This window comes from Arctopsyche grandis, chromosome 3, assembly GCF_051622035.1.
Source record: "Arctopsyche grandis isolate Sample6627 chromosome 3, ASM5162203v2, whole genome shotgun sequence".
NCBI classification, from domain to species: domain Eukaryota; kingdom Metazoa; phylum Arthropoda; class Insecta; order Trichoptera; family Hydropsychidae; genus Arctopsyche; species Arctopsyche grandis.
The window spans coordinates 17,967,886-17,988,294 of NC_135357.1; the positions used below are offsets into that span (position 1 = coordinate 17,967,886).

Sequence of the window (20,409 nt, forward strand, 5' to 3'; positions counted from 1 at the left end):
GTTAGTGACAATTGTAAAATGGTAGCCGGAGTATGTGGCTAGACGAATGAACAGAGGAAGTATGTATGTATGTATGTATGTATTATACAGAGGAAGTTTTGAAATGGAACCAAATATAATGTAGGAAGATAACGAAACCTAAATGGATGTGGTGTAGCTGAAAATGTGTGTATGTAGTATGCACATACGAGGTATGCAGGTAACACTGTTCGACAAATGATGACTTTTTTTTTGGTTCAGAGACGAGATATAACTTTTCTTATAGATCTATGCCCAGTGAACACGAATCTGGTAATAAAAAATGTTGATTGGCTCGAGATTCGGAGATATATGTGTTTTTTAAATCGCGCGATTTTTCTATGGCTTGGTGTTGTTCAGTCGATGTCTCAAAATCTGTCAATTTTCTGTTCAAAATGAATATTGGAATCTATAGTCTGGTATTTTATCAGATTACAAGATTCGTGTTTACTGGGAATAGATCTATAAGAAAAGTCATATCTCGTCTCTGAACCATTTTTCGTGTCGAACAGTGTAATTCAGCACTGGTTTTATGCAGTAAAAACTCAGGCCAGCCTTTCTCTACATTTCCAATTGTTAAGCAATGTACGTTTGCATACATACATACATAGTTTGTACTATATTTATATATATATATATATATATATATATATATATATTTTAATAATAAATAAATTGTCTTTAAATAAGCTTTTATAATTTTCACATATATATATATATATATATATATATATATATATATATATATATATATATATATATATATATATATATATATATATATATATATATATATATATATATATATATAAATATGTCACAGTCTAACTTTAAAAATATCTCCATTAGTTGTCGCATGAAAGTATTTAAAACGGAAAACCTATACAAACCACATTACAACGTTGTTATAATTCCCGTTTCCGTTTAGATATAAAATATTGCAACACAAAGTAAGCAAACATTGAAGATGGGACAAAAGATTGAGAATACTTAAAATTATGCCTAATAGTTTGTGCCTGAGCAATCTAGCTCATTTTTCAATTTGTTCTTTTTTGTACACTAAAACTGGCTAGACCCCTTCTAAGAAGTATGCACATTAGGTATAAACCCGCCATTTCTAATGTAGCTTTATAAAGGGCAGTGGTAGTGAACTTTTTGAAAATATAAAAAAAAAATGTGCAATAAAAAATGTTTTAATTAAATTTCTCGAGAAATAAGAATTCTCAATTTGGAATTTTTTTCGAGAAATTCTCGAGAAGGAACACTACTTATAACCGTCGTTCGCATTGCACGTCTTCGCCGCGTCTTCTCAATTCTGTTCTCTTCGCGGTACTTGGCAAATTGAATAGGCGTTCTGTCAAAGACAATATATGCACATATATGTATATTTTTTTTAATTTACTCGTCTCTTCAAGCATTTATGGAATTTTCTCAAAGATTATTGAATGTAAAAAACGTATCGTTACATAAAATTTTTTATTGATCGTATTGTTTACGATGTTTGTAATGTCTAACCATAGATATCAGACGTTGTTTACATTTACATGTGTATGTACATATGTAATAATTACTTATTTAATATATGTAATATATAATTTCTCGAGTCTTAATCTGTTTAGCACACTCGCCGCTTGGGAGCAATCTGTTAGGCGAGTGTGCATGATTTTGTGAATTTCTCGATTTCCATTGAGAAATTCTGCTATTGTTATAAATTCCGGTGTAAACCAGTCTTTATAAATATTGACACGGATTACACGACCCATGTTCAATGCATTTTTTTTCAATGCTACCTGGAAAGGCTATATGTTAATCAATTGATTTCAATAAAAAAAACTTAAATTCGTTTTGAAAAAAAAACTGCATAAAAAGAATAAACGCTTTTCTCAAATTTCACACGTTCGTGAATATTTTTTCTGTTTGATTCGTAGGGTAAATAAAATTAAATTTGCGTACGGGATCTTTTTGATGTTTCGTCGTCACGTTTCGGCGCATAGGACAAAAGCCTCACGGATAAAAATTTCCGTCGGATACCGAATGCAAATAGTGTTGTAAAATTTCGTATACACGTAGCGATAGAACTATATACATACATATGTACATATCTATATAAAACGGTTTATTGGCCGTCGTCGTTTCGAATTGAAGATCGCTTAGCCATAAACTTGGACGTAAAGTCGACGCGAAAGCTAAAGGGCGATTGCGAAAGCATTGAATACTTCGATATATCGGCTGTCTACTAAATTTATTTTGACATTTTAACGACTATTCAACGCGCCTCATTAAATACTATGAAACTTTTCATAGGATTCGTTACAAATAGTGTATATTTATAAATATGTACATATATACGAATATATTTCGAATTGATAACCTAGGAATATTTGGTTGTCAAATTATTTGTAAGTGGTATAAAACTTTGGCACATCATTCGTGCAGCTCCTTCAGAACGAACGAATATCAAGTTTTAAATTTCACGTGTGAAGTGTCTGTGAATGTTCAAAATAAGATACTACACCTCGTAGAATTGTTGAAAAACTAAGATCCTCATTTATGTATCATATTCATATATAATAACACGTTGCAACATCAGCCATTAAGATTGTATAAATTAGATGATTGAATGTGAAAATGGGAAAATCGAATTGAGATAATATAATATAAAATATGTAGCAGAAAAACCATATTATTTAATCATATAAATAAACCTAAATGAAGAAAATACTCTATTTATTTCTTTGTATTTTTACGTGAGATGTTGGACAAGTAATATAATATCATGTACGTTATAAAACAATCTGCCACTCATATCTGTCAAATGCCATTTTATCCAAAAAAATTATCTACCTTTGAGAATAATGTATAACACAATAAGAATAAAAGGTAAATAAAAACAATGAAACTTATTGCAAGAACCAAATTCTTCAATTTACATGGAAAATCTATATATATATATATATATATATATATATATATATATATATATATATATATATATATATATATATATATATATATATATATATATATATATATATATATATATATATATATATATATATATATATATCTATACTAACGAAGATTCCGTCATTTGACAAATTTAGCAGAAAGATTTGATTACTATTAATAAGTAATAAGTATGATTTCAAAAAAAAAAAACATGATAATAAACATACTAAATAAAAGCTTTTAAAAAACAAATAAATCAATATGCATATGTATGTACATACATATGTATACAAAACAAATACAATATTAAAAGACTTTAAAAAATCAACAATCTCTCAACCAGATCAGGATATTTCAGATAAAACAAACCAAATTTAACAGAAATTTGGTTCAAGAACTTTATGCCCTTTGCATCAGGTAACGATGCCTACAAATTGGTACATGCCACAGGATAAGTGAACAAACTGCAACATCTAATGTACCTACATATGTATGTATGTTGGCTGAGAACATTAAAGCTAAATTCTGCAAAAAATTGAGGATTGCTCATCAAAACTTGTAGAAATGTTTTCCCAAATATATGTACTCTATGTCGTGACTCGAGGGAATTGTAACATAGTGCTCCCAGCAGGTAAGCACCAGGAGAGAACCAAGGATAGCGACCGTAAACTATTAAATACATATTTGTATATCTGAGAAACCTTTAAATGATATGAATAACCCTGTCCCATTTCTCGCAAAATTTGAGTTTTCAGCATCTCACAATTTTTTGATATTTAAAAATACTGAAAAAATTGTCCATAGATATGTACATATGTATTTCTATTATGATTTGATGATCGCAAGGTTTGATGATCGATGTTTATAATTGGCCTTGAATAATACTTATATTCTTATAAAATGTCGACTATATATGTCGTGTTGATAAAAATGGGTGTATACCTCTGTATAAATAAATAAAAAAGCTCATGAATACATCTTTGGTCTGTTGGCTTACCTCAATTTACCTCCATCGGTCTACGATGAGTATTTTAAATAATATATCACTGACGGAGGGAGGAGAGCTAGCCACTCAATTTAAAAAAAATATGAAGCTGGTCCGTGAGTAGTACCGAAAGATATTTACTAGTAAGAGGGTAACACTGGTGTATGGTATATTTATAATTATTGTGTATATTTGTAGTTAGATTAGGTTGGTAGCTTTGCTATGGTGACTATCAAAGTGAATTAGAGATTGACACATGTAACTTATTATTTGGTATATATGTATGTACATACATTTATACATCATAAAATATGTATGTATGTATGTACCTATACATATACATATTTTAGTACGTATGTACATATATATATATATATATATATATATATATATATATATATATATATATATATATATATATATATTTCATGATTTTTCTGAGGGTGGAATTAGTTTCTTTATTTATATAAATACAATATAAATAAATACGATCGGTGGCAAAGTTTATTAATAGTTCGGAAATGATTAGATAGCTAAGCAATGCCAAGTCTACAATATGTATTATAGTAATGATGAACCTATAGTATTAATACGTATCGATTAATCTCAATTGGTTTAATATATGTATGTCTGTAGTATGTATGTAGTGGGATATTTCTATATTATTAAATGGTAGCACATTGATGAATCTCTCAAAATATGTAATACGTATAATTTGTTCGAGTGTAAATATATGCGTATATATGTATTTATTTATGTATGTATGTACATATATGTACATACATACGGTCTATTGTGTTATTGTATGGATATTTGATTTATCCAGTATCGGTTTTTCGCGATGTTCTACATTTTGTGTGAAACTGAAATCGAATATGCGTTGCTGAATATTTGCAAATTAAGCGTTTTCACATAATACGATACTCAGATAATAATTTTAGCGTATAATTTAATACGCATTTCGCATTCGCGATAGTAATCCGGATATTAATATTATACAATAAAGACTTGAAATTTTTTAGGCGAAAAGGTTATTATATTAATTTAATGGGGGCAAAACTCAAAAGGGGTGGCCCCGGCCAATTTCAAAGAATTAATAATGATAATAAATTAAACGAAGGAGAAAGATCGTACTTATATTGTATCTTCATATGTAAATTTGAGCACGCTTAGACTACTTTGTGGAATTTTAAAAGTAGAAAGATTCACACTTAAAATTCTAACGACAAAGTCGTCCAGATTTATCGAGAGCTTCAACTTACATATATTCAGAATGTTCGGAATTGGCGTTGATAGTTCAAAATGATAGAGGTTAAAAAATGAGCGCATCCAATGCATAATTCGTAGTTTTACATAATCAGGATATTTCAAAACCGTCGGTAGTTCGAATATGACTTTGAAATTCGGTCATTTAAAAAAGGGAACAATTTAAAATGCGCATTTATTTTTTTATAAAATAAACGCGCATTTAAAAAAAAATTGTATATTAAAAAAAGTTTCTGTACATTACAAAAAATGTATGTGCATTTCTAAATGACGGATACAGATTACATTAGAAATTTTTGCTACTTAAAAAGCGGATGAAATGTGCATTAAAATGACAGATTGGCAACGTCGCGAATACCAAAATACGAACCGACAACGACCAACGCTTCTCTCTACTGGATTCCTTCTTTTTTACTCTTCGACACCTACGAACTTGAATTTGACTCTATGACCTGACATCATCATTCATCTTCACACGTAAAACAAAAACAAAAGTAAACCCTTTTAACAGTTGACAGTTCTCAGTAGCGGAAGACTGCAACGTTGGCAATTTTCGTATCTACATATTCTAACGTATCTTTCGTATCTATTTTTTCAAATGATCGTTTCATATTTTTAATGGTCACTTTATAATGCCAAAATATTTTATTCAATGCACAATACGAGATTGTTTAATGCATCGAAAATAATGGAAATTTTTAATGCACAAAAATTTTTTTAAGATACAAAGTATTTTTCTCAATGTACAGTTAAATCGCACCCTTTAAAAAATATGTAAATGCTCTGGATTCCATTTTTAGTGCAAACTTCAATTTTTTCATTGAGTAGATCAGCTTAATTAAAGGTGAAAAATATGCTCATTTTGCATTTACATATGTAAATACATACTTATTATAAATATAGTTCTAATTGCTTGGTTACTTATAAACTAAATAGTCGAAGTTTTGGTCATCTTTTATACGCGCTAAATTTTACAATATTCGAGTCGAGTAGAAGTGTGTGTTTCGCAAAATTTAATATATGAACAGTGTGCTTATTTAACGATAATAAATGGGACATATTCAATTGTGATGTGTTTTAAATTTGTCTCCGAAAATTGTGACGAAAATTCACTTGGAAAAACGATTAAGCATTGTCATTTGTTTTTTCGTATAAAAATATATTTGAAACTATTTCATTTTTAAATAATTTAATAGTTTTGTAAAATAAATAATTATGAAGACTCTTTTTTGTGTTTCAGTGTTTTAATAAATAAAGTAAATCAAACAATTCGATAGCATACGAATTAAAGCCTTCAGATTGACCAAATACCAATTAAAGTTCAGCGCAATTTTTTCAGCGTAATGCATTTTTAATCGTCGTTTTGAGTGGAGTAATTTAAGTTTTAAATTGAATTTATTTGAGAAAAGCCGACTGATTAAAATGCTTCAGAATATAGAAATAGATTTTGAGTGCATTTAACTCATTCATATGTATGTGTGAATGTTACGTATTTCGGAAAATTATTTATACATATGTAGCTATACATATACAACATGTATGCACATATTTGAAGAAAGCTTTCTTTCGAAATGAAGGCTTAAAGTGTTCAAGGGTCTGAAGAAAGTGTTTTATTTACTTAATGAAACGCGTGCTTTCCTAGTGTGACGTTGCATATTTTATATCCAATATTCGACACGTGCACGAATTGCCACATGCGTATACATACATATGTATGTACATACATTGTGCGGTCATTGAGAGTCAATTCAACCTAGACAAGGGTTATATGTGAAAAAAATGTCAATCTTAGAAAAAAAAGTCTTTCGAAGGCTAACAGAGGGATTTATTTATTCCACGTAAAATATTGCGATAGGGTTTAAGTACGCGATATAAAGATTGATAGTTTGAAGAGTAGTGGATTTTTTTCGGACGAAACTTTATCAACGGTGGAATTAATTGTGCAAGCACCAAATGAAATTAGAAATATATATGGAATTACCACGAATTTTGCAGATTATCTTTAGTAAGACGCGTTCATTTTAAAAATTTCATATTTTTGATTTTGAAATTCATCGAAAAGGATATTGAATACCATTGTTCTTTTTGGGGAACATTTATATAAAAATAAAGCACCGACTTGAAAGTAAATTGATTAATACAAGTTTAAAGTTAATTTGTAAGCGGTGGAAATTCTACTGAATATAAATACAGCGTGTCTAAAAATGGACCCAGTTTGAATTTCTGCAACTACGAGCCATCCATGACTAAGACTAGATAGTATTGAATTTCGAATGATTATCATTAAGTACTTCTAATTAGTAATTATTTCTAGTACACAAACTGACCCTAGCCTTGGCCATTCGCAAGTATAAACACTTACAACACAGGGAAGACACAATCCACTTGCAATTTTCAGTGATCATTTGAAAATTCAGATGAATCACTTTTCCAAGTGGTAAGAGGGGCGGATATATTAAAAAGTGTCTTAGATTAAACATATAACCGTTTCCGAACATGAACTACACGCTGTGTTATGTGAAAATAGATTGATAATTTTTCATTTCACCGCTATTCAACTAATTCTGGAATCCCATAAGGCTCAAACCTTGTACCTTTTTTATTTAAGCTTTACATTGATGATAATTTAAATGCTCTTAGTCATTAACAATTTTCGCTACATGATGATGATTCGCAAAGTATCACACTAGAGTGATTTCAGATTGCCATTTTTTAAGGATTCTAATTCCGTTAAGATATGGGTTTATGAAAATCTTGGAAACCCTTCTACACGTCCACGCTACAGTATCATTCATAATTTAAAAGACATTTTATCATGTCTATATACTAGTTTTCAATCAATTATGAATTAATTTATCATTAGACTAAATTTAATACAGTAGAAAGTGGAGTTTGAAAATAAACGTGGATGGAATGAAAGCAGTAGTTGCAACCGTCCACAAATAGGCATCAGGTTAATAACGGCCCACATCCGGTGAGATTGATTTAAATAGTGAAACGGTCCAGGGCCAGGGGTGGCGAGTCACACTTTTGGAAGGGGCGAGGATGTTAATGCTGTGACTGTAATGTGTAATTCAGCAAGAAGACTCTGGCTCGTTCGTATCCTCGAGCCTGGCCTTACATACATATTAATGCGAAGTAACCCTGTAACCGCCGGGTGCGCATATATATGCGCGTTTTTCGTGTTTTCCACCCCGCACCCTTAATCCACTTAAGAATAAAAGGTTGACTTATAACAGTTTCGGAGGCTCGTTGACCATTATGCTGCCAGTCGCATAAGGTGGATAAAGTGGCAGATTTAATTGGTACTTTGTGGTTGAAATTTATCCTCATTTAAAATTTCGGATGGAATTCTACTAAATTATTTTTTATTACATAGTGGTACTCTATTTAATATTGGCAATAGTGAAAATACTACATACATAACTATACTATTACTTTATCTATGTACGTATGTAGTAACACACACACATTTTTTCTAGATCATGAAAACGTGATCAGTGATCGATTCTGAGTTCGAATCAGTCAAAATCTCGACTTTGAATTTTCGTATGACCAAAAAACTTAATCTATTGTTACTACGTACATAGATAAAGTAATTAATTACCCATAAATTAATGAGAATATATCTGATTCAAATTGACTCGTATTGAATCTCATGAAACTGACCAGTTCAACAATATGATAATCGAACAGGTCCAAATGCTCACCCATCACATTAAAGTACCGGACAGCTAGATTCATATATGTATATACATATGTACATAAATTGAAATTATCGAATATTAGGCGGTTTTATTAATAGTAAAAAAAAACGAAATTGTTCTAAAAGAAAATATTTATGAAAATACTAACTTGAGATAAATAAATTAGTTGGTGGCACAGGAAAAAATCAAAGTTCGCATTTTTCGCTCCGGCCTAATATGCATACATATGTATATCGTTTATATATACAGATCTATATATCATAAATATATGTATGTATATATGTGTGTATATAGATATATGTATACATATGAATGTGAAAGACTCTTCAAACTTTATAAGTTAGTTTAGTTTCATAACGAGTTTTTCGTTCGCAAAATGTTTCGTCGAAGTTTTAATTAACTAAATTAAAATAAAATATAAAAAAAATTAATGAACGTCGTTAAAGGGTTTATCTTGGTAGATAATAAATGTCACCATATTTTCACAGGATAAAAGACTTTTATTAAATTTTACCAATTGTGTATGTTAGGGCGAGTGTGTGTGTGTGTGTGTGTGTTAAAAGTAAACGGGATTATCGGTCTGCTCGGAAAGGAGTGACGTTAAAAGGACTTTCGTTATTAAATCCATCGACAAGGATATTGAATCGTACTATTTGTTAAAGGCAGTCTATTTTTATCGAAAAAGAAAACTCAGAAAGAAGCGGATTGTATAATAATGAATTGTATCAAATAAGAAATAAAAAAAATCGAAGGGAATAATTTACAGACCAGAATACATACATACAATTTTATATCATACTTAATCTGAAATCGTATTTCGCTAGACAGAACCTCTAAAGTCTAATATATAAATTAGAGATATTTGCTCAAAACATTTTTTTTCGTATTCTAATAAATTAAAGTGATATGATATCAGTTTTTTATCAAAAAGAAAAATTGTTCTCTTTATTTTAATTTATATTTTCCCATATCATTACGGCTTGCCACTGAGTGACACTTATGGTGTAAAACTTGTACCTATATAAATTTATATGTAGATTATAAATTTTGAAATCATATTCCAATAGTAGTGACATAGTGGGTAGGATGGTTTTAAGTTTAATATAATATCTTTAAATTCTTAATGCAAATTCTGTAGGTCTAAAATAAATAAAAAATCAGTCAAATTTTTATATGACCACAAAACTTCAACGATTGTTACTACATAGTACATGCATTGATTGATATAAAGTATTGAAATATATAAAATGATTATAATTGTGTTAAAATCATGTTATGCCTCTCAAAGGGTTACGAAGTACTTACTAAACGCAATGATTACAGCGTATGTTACCTTACTACCAATATTATATACAATAGACTATTATATGTACATACGTATATAATATATAGCAGCCCTTTAACAATTATCGTTACTTGACTCTGTAGTAATAGTATTTAATTATAAATTATGATTACGCGTTCATAAAACATACATTATATATTTCATTACCTCGTAAATTTCTGATATTTTATGACCTTTGACAAGATTTTGTTGGTTATATATACATACATATGTATGTATGTACATATCGATGACTTGATGCACACATATTGTATTGTCTATTTTTGAACTGGCCTGGATGACAGAGATGTCAGATTGCTACAAAATATTTATTGGAATCAGACTGCGGTAGTGCGCGTCGATGATCAATTTACTGATTAGATTCCTATAGAGCGGGGCGTCAAGCAAGGATGCATCCTATCACCTACGCTTTTTAACACTGATGCCGAATCCTTCTTCCACGATGTTCTCCAAGAAGCAGAGGGTATTAAGGTAGGTGGTGAAAGAATCACCAACATACGATATGCTGATGCACTAGTCGCTGAAAATTTAGCAGACTTGCAAAGACCTCTAGACCGTGTACATCAAAAAAGCAAGAGGTCTGCGTTTAAAAAAATTGAAGAGGTCTGCGTTTAAATGTAAAGAAGTCGAAATTTATGCTAGTTGACCAAATAAAAGCAGACACCGGTGATCTAACATTGGATGGAGAGGTGTTAGAAAGAGTCAAAAGTAAAAATTTAAATACTTGGGTAATTGGTCAAATGAAGAGATAGACCCAGATGAAGATTTAAGAATCCGCATCGAGATGGCTTGAATAGCGTTTATCAAAACTAAATCAGAGTTTGAGATTCGCGACGTGGACTCTGAAGACCAGGATGATAAGCCACATCGAAGCATTTGAGATGTGGGTTTACATGCGTATGCTGAAGATGGACACATGTTATGGGGTCCGAAATATGAATTTCTCCGTTTGTTAACCATGGGAAAAATAGAAGGTAGGAAATGGATTGTCAGGAAGAAGTTGTCTTGACTTCGAAACATGTGCATGTGGACCGATATGAGCGCCGAAGACTTGTTCCCAGCAGCTGAAGATAGATCCGGATATCTACAAATAATTGACGAGGTGGTCGCCAACGTCCGGATGTGGACAAGGCATTAGAAGAAGAAGAAGATTTTTGAATTTGTATTGAATTTTAAGTTTGTAGATTTTGGAATAAAATAGATTTTTCTTTTCATAGTAATTTATGTGGTATACGTAAATTACTTTGAAATTCTAAACCTGACTTATTCCAGCATCTACGAATATAAAATTCGATACAAATTCAAAAATAAACATACAATATCTGTGCACCAATCCATCGATATATACTCAAAATATCAGAAAAAATAATATTTATACATTTTTTACGATGACATTATATAAATATAGTGTATAATTTTTTTTAGTGCCCATGAAACCCAATGGAAAAGCATCTTTCCCAAGAGGCTTAAATACATGACAGACGGCGAAAATATGTGTTGTAATAAAGTTGCGACACTTTAAATCTTTATATACTAATAAAATATGTAGATAAATCGAAATAAAAGGCAAGAAAAGCAAAGAGATGAATTTAATTAATGAATATCAGCGTGGTCTAGTGGCGAATGTTGAATTATTTCGTACTTGATTACGAGTTCGATTCCCGCTAAGTCTCGCTGTTGGCCAGACCTTGGTTTGTCAAGGTCGATCGTTTCTTATCAGAATTTGCCAATTTTTCTGATTTTCATTGAAACGATTCCTGTAAAAATTGGCGTTTCCTTCCCAATGTTCTGTTACGAACCTTTAGTTATTGTTATATCTTAGGTTTCGCCATATTGCTCACCATAGATGTCTCTGGTTGTTTATCGAATATAAAAATTCGTATTGTTACATGAAAGTTATTCATTGTTATTTATCGTATTAATACGATGTTTGTAATATCTGACCATAGATGTCAGATATTGTTTAGATTTACATGTATCTATGTAATAATTATGTGGACCAGGAAGGCGCATTTGGGGTTTACCTGTTAAGCCTTCCTGGTATATTTGTAAATAAATAAATAAATATCAAACACAAAATAATTTTTTCAATCATACCCGATAAATTCTGGAATTCGATCTACCGATATTCGACTCTTTCTTTACGGAAACCTTTAGACGATACAAAAATTTTAATTAAAATTTGAAGTAAATTTGATGAGATGAAGGGATAGAAACAATATTATAATATCGTTGCATCATTAAGAGTGGAACGAGGGATTCTTCCAGGTTGGGCTATTAAGTTTCACGCCGTCTGAAAGTTTTCTGAAATCCGAAGTCGCGGTCCAGAGGAGCACGCAATATCTGACGGCATCGCCATTTAAATATGGCGGAACCCACCTGAAAGCTTTTTTCATACATATTCACGAGGGCTTTCGGGGCGAGAGCTTTTCAGCAAACACCGAGCCGGCGGGTATTCGCCTCTGTCCCTCGCCTCCTGATTTCCCACTCTATGGTTCTTCGTGCATATACATATCCCGGTCTGGTCATAAATATTTCATCGAATATCACACATTCGAAATTCGCCGTTTGAGCTATTAAACAAAACGCTTTCCACACAAAGTTCGTGTGAATATTAATGTAAGCGCGGCGCATTGTACGCTCGAGTTTAATTACGAGATTCGCATCGATGAAATGTAAACGGGCAAATGCAACAGATGTTATCGTCATATGTACATATGTATGTATATACGATCATATCGCATCGCGTTACACATGTGGTTTAATTAAAAAATTCGGATGTGACCAAGCCATGACTTTATCTATGTATTTGAGGACTATTAGAACGTCACAAAAAAAAATTCGATAATTAAATATTACATACACGTTCACACATACCTACATACATTTCCCACATTGAGCGCAGATGTAGGAAAACTTACACACGATAAAAGTTCTACATCCGGTTGTCGGATTTTTTTTATTACCTTAACTCACTCTAATTAATTATTATACACAATTAAATGTCAAGAAAATAAAAATAATTTAAAAATTCAAAAATAAAATAATTTGATATTGTTTTAAAAAAAAATACTACTTCCGGTTTACGAATTCTGACCAAAACCTTATAAGCTCTAAGTTAGTATATTAAGAATTCAAATATAAATTTTCAGCTTGATACGTTCAGGGGTGTGGAAAAAATAGTGGCCTCAAAATTTTTGACCTTTCTAAAAGGGAAAAATCCCACTTCCGGTTTAATAAATGTAGTGATTTTTTTATTATCATCACATTGATACAAGAATCATACTTGAATTTTTTCGGGGAGAGTACACATGTTTAAGGGGTTGAAAAAAATTGTGGATGAAAAATCGAACAAGTGTAAACTGCCACTTCCGGTTGAATGATGCTTACTAAATTTTAAACATAACTTGGTATTAAGCTTAAACTTGTAGATCTGAAATTTCAATACAATAAAACAAAAGGTTTCTGAGAAAAATATAAAAAGCCTCGATTATCTAGAGTAAAAACTACTACTTCCGGTTGAGATCAAATATTCAAAAAATATTATGTTTTAAAATTTATAATTTCTATTGAATGTAAAACTTATTTAACTTGTTATTACGCTTAATCTTCTAGATATGAAATTTCAGTTCAATAAATCAAAAGATTTCAATAAATCAAAAGATTTCTTCAGAGTAAAAGTACTACTTCCGGTTTAGGTAAAAATATTCAAAAAAATATAAGATTATAAAAATTATAATTCCTATATAATAATTTAGATTAAAAAAAATCAGTCTGATTCGGTTAGGGGTTTGGGAGATAATAGAATTCAAAAACTAGGACACCTATGTATAAAGGGAGGTACCACTTCCGGTCAATTTAAAAAAAAATTACGTCGAATCGATAAGAATTTCAGTTACTGATACATAGTTCTAGATACACACACATTTATTCAAGACCTTGAAAACGTGATCAATTCTGAGTTCAAATCAGTCAAAATCTCGAAATTTTCGCATGATAACAAAACTTCATTTATTGTTACTACGTACATATGTACATATGTATGTATGTAAATAAAGTATAAATGTAAAAACAAATAGAAACTCGTATAAAAACCGACCGTGTCATTACACTATACGCTAAAGAAGTGATAAATACACTACAGGTAAGAAACAGGTTAGCTTTGTGAGCCATGTAGTTCTCAAGGTATATGTAGTTCTGTAAAGTTCTGCGGGCGCTTTTAATTATGGTTTTGTGCAATGTTTCAGCGTTGCCAAGTTTCGTGACGCAATTCAGTCGCATAAAAAGAATTCATTCTGACGTACATACGTAAAGGAAGTTTCAATTTCATGATATTTTGAAGCAAGTATATGATCATATTTACTATGCCTTTATGTAAATGCTTATTCACTGTAGCATCTATTATGCACGATACTGGATAAAAATTTCTGGGGTGAGTATTTTTCTAATCAATCTTTAATAAGTTTGACCCACTTAATTCGAATATGACAATGATTTTTATTTGCTTCTTCTCGTTTATGAGACATAAGCGTTTAAAAAATGTTTACATATTTTGGGGTTTTGCAGTCTTTAGCTCAAAATCTAGTGAGTATTGGAATCGACAGTCAGATTCTTTCTTATTGATTTTGATTTTTCAATGCTTTAAAATATTTAAATATTCATTATCTAGCAAGTTTGAAAAGTCTAAATATATAAATTTTAAATTTTAGCTGTTATGAATTTATTGGACAAGTTCTATATTTTAATACAACTTGCAAGGTTAGTTTTCAATCTTAATAATTTTTTATTTAATATGAACGTACTAATTCAAGTGGTCAATGATTTTAAATTACAAAATGAAATTTCCTAAGCGGATCACTCATCGTTCGTAAGTGACGGTGTGCAAACGTTAGCGAGTGAGATGGAGTGATGCACTCTTTATCTCGCTCTTGATCTAAGCAACCGCATTCTTCATACCGCTCGAATCAGTGAATTTCAATAAAAAAAACAATCTTTATACATGTGGTTAAGTGACAAATTACCGGATTAAGCTCATTAAAAAAATTTGTGTAAGAAAATAGTATATTTTTTTGACATTTAAAACTCGCTATATAATAAATACTTTAAAGAAAGAAAACAATCAATAGAAAAAAATCTGACTATACATATGTAGATTCCCATACTAACTTATGGCACAGTAATACTATGTATGTAGGTTTTGAGTTAAAGACTGCAAAAGCTAAAAATGTGTAAAAATTGAGCATTTTTTTAAACGCTTATATCCATTGAAGTATAATGCATTCTACTTCAATTTTTCCACTTCTAGTTCTACTCCCATTCTACTTCAATGCTTATATCTCATAAACGAGAAAAAGCCAATAAAAATCAATATCATTTTCGAATTTAGTGTATGAAACTTGGTATAGAAATTGTTGTTTCCGGGAAAAGCTTCAGTATCCAAAGCCGACGCAAATGAGACCTCTCGACTCGAACCGAACCGCTCTTTAATCCTTTGATTAAATCAAAACGTTGTATTAGCGTTGTATTGATATTAAATAATTATCATAAACACCGTGTTTCAGATATTTTATTAAATATATAGCTATTTATCTATCGGAGAATGCGGTATATTCAGACCCGTGCCTCCATATTCACTTCTAGATTAATTAATCTTTAATTGTATTAATCAGTTTGGGTAAAAAGGCAATAGCATCCACATTTTTATATGATTATATAAATTTAGGAAAATATGCATACAGTGTATTTAAGTACATATCTATATATATGTATATAATATATGTATATATAATTTGGAAATAGACTTTGCATATACATACATAACCAAGGATACATACATACATACATACATATTATGTATGTATGTATGTATCCTTGGTTGTTCGTTCGTTCGTAGATCCGTGACCTCATCGAACAATGATTCGATTTTTTTTTTTTCGATTCATAGGCGCCGATTCGATATTTTTCGATTCAAAAGATTTGAAATCCCCGCAGAGGGCGCAGGGGGCGCAGGCTCATGGGGCCCCGCCAAACAGCCACATGGGGCGCAGCCACCGGATTCTAGACTTAATATATTTTTATATATGTTTTTAATTTTTAAATTTTTTTTAAAAATTAATTTTTTTATTTTTTAAATTTTTTTTAAAAATTTTTATTTTTTATTTTTTAATAAAATGCTTACTATTAGATTAGTCATGTTTAAGCGGTATATATTACAAATACCAAGCGAAGGCGGGTAATACAGCTAGTTTCTAATAAAGTAATCAATGCAATAGTTTTTTGTAGAAAGTTTTAATTAAAAATATGTTTGTTTATTTATTTATGTATACCTATGTATACCAGGAAAGCCTAACAGTTATACTCTAAATCGCCTTTCTGGCCGAATAAAAATATCGATAAATAATTTATATGGTTATTTTACCATCGTAAAGACCTCTATGGACAAATTTTGATAAATTGTTTTTATTTATAAATCGCTGCATTTCGAGATGCTTAAAAACTCTAAATTTGCGGAACATCTATGGGTAAATTTATAGCATTTTATAAATCAGCGAATTCGAGATGCTGTAAACTAGAATTTTGCGAGAAATAAGACAAGGTTGCCAATATGTTGGAACCGTTTCAATGAAATCAGATAAATTGGCAGAAAGGATAGGGTAGCCAATTTGTTGAATCAAATAAATTGGTAAACTCTGATAGGAAACGGTTGATTGAACCCGTGACCACACAATTAAAAACATTACACGCTAACCATTAATATATTTATGTACATATATACATATGCTGCTGGTTCATGATTTTTGATTGGTCTACAGAATATCTATGAGTGATACTAAAAATACTTTAATTTGGAGTATATTAATTCATCAGTTTCTAACTAATAAGTTTTTTCTGTTCATCTTATTTAATACAAGTTGTTTTTGTAAGAACAAAAGGTTGCCAAATTTCAAATACATTGTTTTCCAAATTTTTTACTAGAGGCTCTGGGAATAATAAATTCATAGACGTAAAGTACGCCGTGAACACGGTAAGTTTAGGAACCTCTTTAGTTGTATTGTTTTTTTTTTAGTACATAAATAGGATACGTAGTTCGCATATACGATGTTATCTTCGGCGGAGAAAATTACTCGGAAGGACCGTTCACAAGGAGAGGGCCGAGTTCGTTTTTTAGAAGGGATTTCACCCCCAGCTTAATACCATCGTTACAATATATATGCCCTTCTGGAAGACACACGAAAACGGATAAACCGATTCGGCAATGATCAATAAAATCCGCTTTTCACCCAACGGTGCTACCTTTACATTTTGTTCAAACAAAGTACACACAGCAATGTATAATACATACATTTATGTACATATGTATCTAAGTAAATATACATACATATGAGCCGTTATATTTGAATGTGGCGAAAATCCAGTTTTCAGTTCGAAAAACACTTTCTGTTTGACTTAATTCACAAATCGTTATCACTTCTTTTAATTCGATATATCCAGAATCACGAAGAAGAAGAATAAACGTATTATAGGCCACCGGTATTTTTAAATATTGCTAAACGAATTTGAAATGAATTTCTCGAAATGAAGAAAGTGGACTTATGCCACTTCCTAATATACATAATGGCTCATATGTATATTGATAGTATTTTTTTTTGTTTTCAGCGTGTCAAAATATGTAGACAAAAAATGGCAATGGCTAATGTTGTTTTTTATTCTAGTTTCACCATAAAATTGGCGATATAAAATGTAACGACGGCAAGTTAGCACACACATGCTAGCACACACGCTATATTTCATTGCGATACATAAAGTTTAAAGTTATATATATTTTTACGGATTTGTATCAATAACTCTTTTTAAAAAATTCTTGTTTAAAGTTTTTTTTACATATATACATACACATAACTTCAATAGCGTTGTCTATCTGTAACTATATTTCTCAAAGCGGTGGATAACTTTTCGAGTTTTGTTTTTAATTATCCCACTATTGTATAACACTAGTGTTGTACCTGATGACATATAATCGCATGGGCATATCAAGTTATTAAATTAAAAAAAATGTGTCGGTTCTGTGTTCGATCCGCAAGCGGTCGAAGTTTTTTCAAATACTTTTTAAATATATTTAATTTAATATATATTTTCTGTAATGCTGCTGATCAGACCAGGATATTTGTGCTCCAGGTCGATCAGAGTTTGCCAAATTTTCTGATGTCATTGTTGAAACGGTTCGTGATTAAATTGGCTAAAAAACTTTCCTACTATGTCCCACTTTATGATTATATACACTATGATTAATGTACAATAAGAAATTATGTTCAAATTCATATATTAATTTCGAGTTTAAAATGTCTCCTACTTCAGCGACTTGTTATAAATATGCTGCATTGTTTGTAATTGACCAGGAAGGTGCATTGGGGTTTACCAGTTAGGCATTCCTGGTATATTTGTATATACATATGTACATATGTATGTATGTATGTAAAAAATAAAAATAAAATAAATATACACTAACAATATATACACGCACACATATATGTATATGTATATGTACATACTTACATGTGTATATGCAATACGAATATGTAGTACAGTATACAAAATATACAAAAATAAAGTAAAAAAATTAGAAACAGTACACACCAACGCTGAAATTGTTTATTCAAATTTCAATTGTAAAGTTTGATTGACTTTGAAAAACATTTATTTTTCAAATATTTGTGAAGACATTCAAAAATAATTGAAATATATTCTAAAACACACAGATATACCAACAAAAAACTTTGTTATTAAAATTCGATCGTTTTAACGAAATACATTACAACTTTGGTGGCGACCTTTACAAAAGCTTTTTCTCGTAAGCGTTACAGTGAAATTTATTTGGATACTACCTATGAGCAAACTTTACCAATTTCCTTGTTTGGTAAAATATACATAAGGACATACATTACAGCCTAACACAAAAGGAGCATAAAGTGTCAACTTTGAAATAGCTTTGTATTTATTTTTGAGAGTGAAAGTGGGAAACGTAAATTGTCGAGTGTGTTTTGTAACGCGTTTCATTACCGATATTAAAGTAATAGTGATAAGCCCGATGAAATATCATCACATCGGTTATGCCGTTTCTGGTATATCGCTTATTAGTGATCGATTCTAGTTTTCGCATGATCACAAAACATCATCTATTGTTACCACGTACAAACTTACTAAAAAAAGTAAAAAAAATGAATATATATATATATATATATATATATATATATATATATATATATATATATATATATAAATGTTTTTAAAAACTAACCTCTTCTATATTTTGTTTATAAAATTAAGACAATATATAAAAAACCTAATTAAGAAATCACCAACTCTCTCCGTAAACTTTGATCATGAGTATGGCAAAGTGCTCAATCTGTCATAGCGAGAGGGGAGCGAAAAGGGAAAAAAAGATCAGAACATTGTGGAAAAATGGGACAGTTTCGATGATAGACTTCACTGTGAACGAAGATGCAGTATTTTCAAACGTGTCTATTACGACTATTTTTCACCATGCTAATGGTGGACGTCATTTCCATTTATATTGATGACCAAACCGAGCAAAATGGCAAAGTTTGAAAACGATCGGATAAGAACCCAAACTTCGTCAGACGACAAAATCGATTCAGAACTAAGAAGAGGTTAGTAAGTAATAAAAAGGTTGAAATATGTTGAATACTGTTATTTTCGTACCGCGAATGAAAATTTTTCTCGAGAATATTTTCCTTGAATAATGGGGCGTCCTTAGGGAGTGATGATTTATTCCCGGTCACGTATCTTCCGTACAGCCTGTTTAATGTTGCTGGAAGATCGAAGAACGAGACGCTACACGAAAACAGATTTCTTCAAGTGGTTTCGTGTACAAAAACAGTCTGGGATTTTTCATAATCTAAAACACGTTTTCTTTCCTTCCGTCGTATACATATTGCCGCTTTGTTTGTATTGCATTTGAATATTTCAAAACAGTAACTCTTATAATGAAAAAGTATACATTAAAAAAAAATTGTACTCTCAAAAATAGCAATAATCAGCAATTTGAAAATGGCTGTATTTTTTTCACTGTTATGAATTACCGCTATGCTTTTTTTGACGGAGCGTCGGTTTTCCTTTGA

The 20,409-nt window shown here is 30.6% G+C and overlaps 1 protein-coding gene across 1 annotated transcript in view; it reads right to left on the reverse strand.

Annotated features, from left to right (window-relative positions):
- Positions 1-20,409, reverse strand: part of Oamb (Octopamine receptor in mushroom bodies) — a 140,209-nt gene that overhangs the window by 9,554 nt on the left and 110,246 nt on the right. The gene's annotated exons all lie outside the window — the stretch shown is intronic.